Consider the following 6,769-nt stretch of genomic DNA (forward strand, 5'->3'; position numbering starts at 1 on the left):
CATCCAGTAGGTGATAGAGACCAAAGCCATCTACTACGACAAAGCAGTGAAAGATCGAATTGACGACAGAAACACAGTCAATTAAGCTTGTTCGGTTAGGCAATGTTTGAAGAGGTTTGACAGGGATTGAAAAGGATTAAATTTTTTACAAGTCAAAATCTCCCTCGAACCTTCCCACTCTCCTTTAATCCTTGATGAGGGGATTAACCGAACATGGCCTAAGAGCATCCCCAGTACCCTCAAACCCTTAAATCTTTAAAAATAATTATATATTTATAGTTTGCAAGCAAAAAAACGCGTAGACTAGAACCTCTTAACCCTCAAACCCTTAAATTTTTTTTAAGGATCTAACCTTCAAACCCTCTTCCAACCTGTACAAGTGAGGATTGGGAAGCAAAACCAACCCCAACCCTCACTTGCGAGCCATCCGAGCGCGGGAGGGAAATTTCCAGTCCCCAACTCCCGCCCGCGCCCACTCGAGCCACCGTCGTCCGCCTCTCTAGCCGTCGCCGTCGTCCCGCCCCCCGGACGCTTCCCCTCCACCTCCCCAGCCGCCGTCGCCCCCGCCCCCCGGCCGCCTCTCCTCCCGTCCGAGCCCGCCCTGCCCCGCCCCCGGCCGCCGCCCACAGCAGGCCGGCTACCGCGCCCGCCCCACGCCTCCCCTCGACCTTCCCGGCTGCCGCACGGCCTCCGCCGCAACAGGCCGGCCCCTCTCCTCCATCTCCTCCCGCCTGCGCCCGCCCTGCCCCGCCCCCGGCCGCCGCCCCACCCCCTCCACCTCCTTGTTTCTATGACAATGTTGGTACCCGTGTGCAACCGGAAAGAAACCCTTGTCGCGTACAAGCTTTTCTTCAAGCACATCGTCAGATTGAGGATGCAAACACTCATGATCAGCTCTGGGATTATCTAGTAGAGCACCAGTGGCAGTTGGCTGGGCGGCGCCAAGGCCCATGATCTACCTTTGTTTACTTTTCTATGTCCTATTTGATTCGAACAATTATTGTAATTTGCTTGAAAACATTGTTGTAATAACTTGAATGATCATTATGTGTTTGAAAGTACTATTCGGTGTTGTAATAATAACTAGAATAATTATTGTTTTCTTCAAACCGTTATTGACATGATGAAAATTATGATATGTCAAATGACAGTTTTAAGGGTTGGGTTGCGGCAAAGACTAGAACCCTCAAACTCAACCCTTATAACAGAATATTCGGTTATAAGGGTTGGGTTTGAGGGTTCTAGTCTTTGCCCCTGTTTTCAACCCTTAAAACTGCCAAAAAAATGCCAATTTGCAACTCTTAAACTGGTTTGAGGATTTGAGGATTTGAGGGCACTACTAGTGATGTCGTAAGGAGGGGAGGATCCACGTCTACACCACATGTAGAAACTAAGGAAGGAGAGGAAGGGTACAAGGAAGGGAGGGAATGGAAAATTTGAGAATGCTTGCGATGAAATTATAGGGAAAAAGAGGAGTAATCCTTTTGATGCTCCACGAACAGGGGGTGACTTATATTTTTCTTTTCAGAAAGAGATTGATAGCTATGAAGACATGCTGTATGGTGAGATGAGTGTTTCATCTAAGAAAATCTATATGGATAGAGTAGAAACTAGAATGGATGTGGATGGGGTACTCACACAAGTAGAGAAGGAAATAGAGGAGGAGGAGGCGTACATGCAACATAGGAGGAAATCAGTTGGAGATGATGGTGCATCCGCAGCCTCCAAGGAGGGGGTCCGCCATGCCAAATGAAGATCCTAGGATGGAACTGCCGTGGTATGCTCTCCCCCACGACAGTTCGTGAGCTCTTGGAAATCTAAGGACGTATCATGGCGGATTTGATTTTTCTCTTTGAGTCTCATTTAAATAAATGTAAAGGCGATGAGCTACATCGTTTATTATCTTTTGATTCTATGATTGTAGTAGAGAGTGATGGTCGGGCTGATGGCCTAGTTTTGTTTTATCATAAGATGAATAAAGTAGTTTCAAACTATGTGTCACCTCATTTCATTGATATTCTTATTATGACTGCAGATGTTGTACATTGGCAATTTACGGTTTTTTAGGGTCATCCGGCTTGGAGTGAACATAGTTTGTCTTGAGATAATATCCGAAATTTACATAATAAGGGTGACTATCCCTGGGTGGTACTAGGAGATTTTAATGAAATTTTGTCGCCATCGGGAAAGGAAGGAGGCAATGCGAGACCAAATGCAATGATGAGAGATTTTCGAAATTATTTAGCAGAGTGCGGTCTCAAGGATATGGGATGTTTTGGAGAGCCCTTCACTTTGATGAGAGATGACACTAGGAAGAGACTTGACCGTGCGGTTTGCAATGTGGAATGGGTGAATAAGTTCCCTAGGGCTACGATCGTAAACGAGGAGCATGTTCATTCTGGTGACCGTCCTATCGTCCTCAATACTGAATTTTTTGATGGCAACATTCTTAGTCTCCCAAGGGTACGAGCGAAACAATTTGAAGCTCTATGCCCTAAAGAGGACACAATTGTAGAAATTATACGTACATCCTGAGAAAAATCAAAGAGTTTGGATATTGGACCATCACTCGCTGAACATACGCGGGCAGTACAGGCAGACCTGCACAACTAGGACCGTAATACTCTAAAAGGACCAAAGGAAATAATTAGTAAACTCAAAAATGAATTGGAGAAGCTTCGTAGGGGACCTATGAATGTTGAATCCCAGGCACGACATAAGGAGATTTTGGTTCTTGTTGAAAATCTTTTGGAACAAGAGGAGATCTATTGGATCCAACATGGTCGTGCTAACTGGCTCTTGCATGGGGATAGTAACACCTCTTTTATTCATAGGGATAGTTAATTTCATGCTCTTAGTTGTGTCACACTCGATAGGTTTGACCCTAGTGATGGGGTTATAGTCCCAGGATAGGGTCATAGGCCTGCCCTATAGGTCCTACCCAAGGACTACCCTTCATAGAGGACGAGGCCCTTGGACAGTTCCGACTGAACTAACGACTCCCCCATCATCCAGTCGGTGACGAGCACTCGGAGCATATTTAACGTACCGACTGGATTCCACTCTGTATATCGTAACCTCCCATGAGGGCAACAGTCATACATTTTCATACACCATTATTAACATTTAAGGCTTACGTTACCTGTAACGTAGGCATTTATTCGCCACTATTCCACCCCTGTCCACCGGGCCATTATGAAGGACAGCGCACTCTATATAAGCCGCCCTTCCCCACTGGTGCGGGGGTTGGCTTTTACTGTAATCCTATATTCCACTCGACACTAAGTTCCCAAGAGCATTGAGACGTAGGGCTTTTACCTCCACCGTAGAGGGGCCTGAACTCATACATCCTCGCCGTAGCTAAGGCTCTGCCCATCCTTTCGTACCCTACACTTCTACTGTCACACTTATACCCACGACACCTAGTTTTCGAAAACCCTTTGTTTTGTCCAAGTCTGTTTGCTCCTCTTATGGTTTTGCCCTTCTATCACGTTTCCGTCCGGTTAGTGCCGTTTGACCGCGTGTCGACCGTCCATGGAATTTTTGCTAGACCATTTTACCCCTGCCTCCTCGATCTCTTGAGAGACAATGCCAAGTGGGACCCATCGCCGATCCTATTTGCCTTCTGCCCTGCTGGTCAAACCCTAGACCGGGATCCCCTGCTGATCTTGTAAATCTTATACCCTTAGTCCATACTCACTCCCCCGTCGCGTAAGAGCATCCACAACCGTACGCCTCATGTCCGTCCCAAACACCCTGGTGGCCTACTTGGTCACTGCCTTATCAACCCTCATACCTTGTCCATATGTGCGGCGAATATGGGGACGCCCAGGACGCGCCCGAACATGGCCGCTACGTAGGAATGATGAATGGGCCTGAGCTAATAGTTAATGGATCAATGAGTGCCCCTTCAATTTAGGTGAGGATGCATTATGGCGCCGCTCCAGCGCGCTGCCCCAGCAGCATAATCCGGCAATTTAAGTCGAATAGTGAGGTAACCCTAGCCCATTCTCATCATCCCATTCACACACTTCCCCCTCATCTCCCTATTCCACCATAGTTTGAAGGCCATCCAACGTCGGTCATGCCATGGTCCTGCAACAAGGCGACCTACTACAAGCTCGTGACGCCAGAGCATCGGTCGGAGGAGGAGGTTGTAGGATTGAAAGTATGTCTAGATGGGGGGTGTGATTAGACTACTTGACAAGATAAAAACTTAGCCTTTTTCCAATTTTAAGTGTGGGCCAGTTTTAGTAATTATGACTAGTCAAGTACACCCTAAACATGCACATCTAAGAGTATAGTAGCGTAAAGTAAAACATGCAAGTGTAAAGTAGAGGGTAAGGTAGGGAGATCAAACGCAAAGGTTGACACATCGATTTTTGGCATGGTTCCGATAGGTGGCGCTATCGTACGTTCATGTTAATGGAGACTTCAACCCACAGAGGGTAACGGCTGCGGGATTCCACGAAGGGATCCACCCTTAAGGGGTCCACGAAGAAGCGGCCTTGTCCATTCCACCACGGCTTCTGTCCACACAGGACTAGCCTCACTCACGGTAGATCTTGATGAAGTAGGCGATCTCCTTGCCCCTACAAACATCTTGGTTCAACTCCACAACACAAAGTAGGAGGCTCCCAAGAGACACCTAACCAATCTAGGAGGTACCACCCTCCAAAAGGTAATAGATGTGGTAAAACAATGAACTCCTTGCTCTTGTGCTTCAAAAGATAGTCTCCTCAACACTCAATCACTCTCTCTTAGATTTGGCAGGGGTAGGAGAGGTTGCTCTTGTGGAAAGCAACTTGGGGAGGCTAGAAATCAAGGTTCAAATAGTTGCAATGGAATCTCTTGATCTCAACACATGAGTAGGTGGCGCTCTCTCAGAAAAATGAATCCGGCAAGTGTAAGTGTGTTTTGAGTGCTTCCTCTACGAGTGAGAGGTAGGTGGAGGGGTATATATATAGGCATCCCCCAAAATCCAACCGTTACAACATTATTGTCCAACTCGGTGACACCGAAATGAATCTCGGTGGTACCGAGTTGCACTAAATGTGGCAACTTTTGAATTCTCAGTGAGACCGATATAGGAATCTCGATGGTACCGATACGATGACCTAGACTAGTTTCCAAATCTCGGTGAGACCGATTCAAACTCAGAAATTCCGATTCTTGAAATCTTATCAACAAAAAGTTGGTCACTGAATCTCGGTGGCACCGATAGGAATGTTGGTGGTACCGAGATGGTAGGGTTTGGCATTGGATGTGTCAAGTGTAAAATCGGTAGGGCCGAATGGAAATTGTTGGTATCACCGATTTTGCTGGTTTGGGTTTGGACACAGATATTTTGTGGGAGAATGGGTGAGTATTTTTGGTGGCTACCTCTAAGCACTTGAGCAAAAAATTCATCATAATACCTCATCCCCTTTTAATAGTATTGGCTTTTCTATGGACTCAAAGTGATTCTCACGAACTATAAAATGAAGAGTCTTCTTTCTTGAAGCTTGAGACAATCCTATTCCTTCCTTGAATCAAGGGGCATCTCCTCACAATCCTATGGCCAAAGCATCTTTGAACTTTTCTGAAATATACTTGAAAGGAAGTGGATGTCGCCTAGAGGGGGGGGGGGTGAATAGGCGCTTTAAAATAATTACGGTTTAGGCTTGAACAAATGCGGAATAAAACTAACGTTTAATTTGTCAAGCACAAAACCTAAAACAACCAGGCTCACCTATGTGCACCAACAACTTAGGCTAAGCAAGATAAAAAACTAAGTGATTGCAAGAAACAATATGGTTATCACAAAGTAAAGTGCATAAGTACAGGGTTCGGGTAAGAGATAACCGAGGCACGCAGAGACGACGATGTATCTCGAAGTTCACACCCTTGAGGATGCAAATCTCCGTTTGGTGTTGGGGAACGTCGCATGGGAAACAAATTTTTTCCTACGCGCACGAAGACCTATCATGGTGATGTCCATCTACGAGAGGGGATTTCCGATCTACGTACCCTTGTAGATCGCACAGCAGAAGCGTTAAGAAACGCGGTTGATGTAGTGGAACATACTCACGTCCCTCGATCCGCCCCGCGAACCGTCCCACGAACCGTCCCGCGATCCGTCCCACGATCCGCTCCGATCTAGTGCCGAACGGACGGCACCTCCGCGTTCAGCACACGTACAGCTCGACGATGATCTCGGCCTTCTTGATCCAGCAAGAGAGACGGAGAGGTAGATGAGTTCTCCGGCAGCGTGACGGTGCTCCGGAGGTTGGTGGTGATCTAATCTCAGCAGGGCTCCACCCGAGCTCCGCAGAAACGCGATCTAGAGGTAAAACCGTGGAGGTGTGTGGTCGGGCTGCCGTGGCAAAAGTTGTCTCAAATCAGCCCTAAAACCCCACTATATATAGGAGGAAGGGAGGGGAGGAGGCAGCCTCAAAACCTAAAGGTTTGGCCGAAATTGGAGGTGGAGGAGTCCTACTCCAATCCTACTTGGAGTAGGATTCCACCTTCCCACTTGGAAACTCTTTCCACCTTGTGTTTTTTCCTTCTCAAACCTTATGGGCCTTAGTGGGAACTTATTCCAGCCCACTAGGGGCTGGTTTATCTCTTCCCATAGCCCATGAGACCCCTTGGGGCGTGACACCCCTCTCGATGGTCCCTGTCACCCCTCCCGGCACTCCCGGTACACTACCAATGAGCCCGAAACTTTTCCGGTAATGCCCGAAAACTTTCCGGTAACCAAATGAGGTCATCCTATATATCAATCTTC

This window comes from Hordeum vulgare, chromosome 3H, assembly GCF_904849725.1.
Source record: "Hordeum vulgare subsp. vulgare chromosome 3H, MorexV3_pseudomolecules_assembly, whole genome shotgun sequence".
NCBI lineage: Eukaryota > Viridiplantae > Streptophyta > Magnoliopsida > Poales > Poaceae > Hordeum > Hordeum vulgare.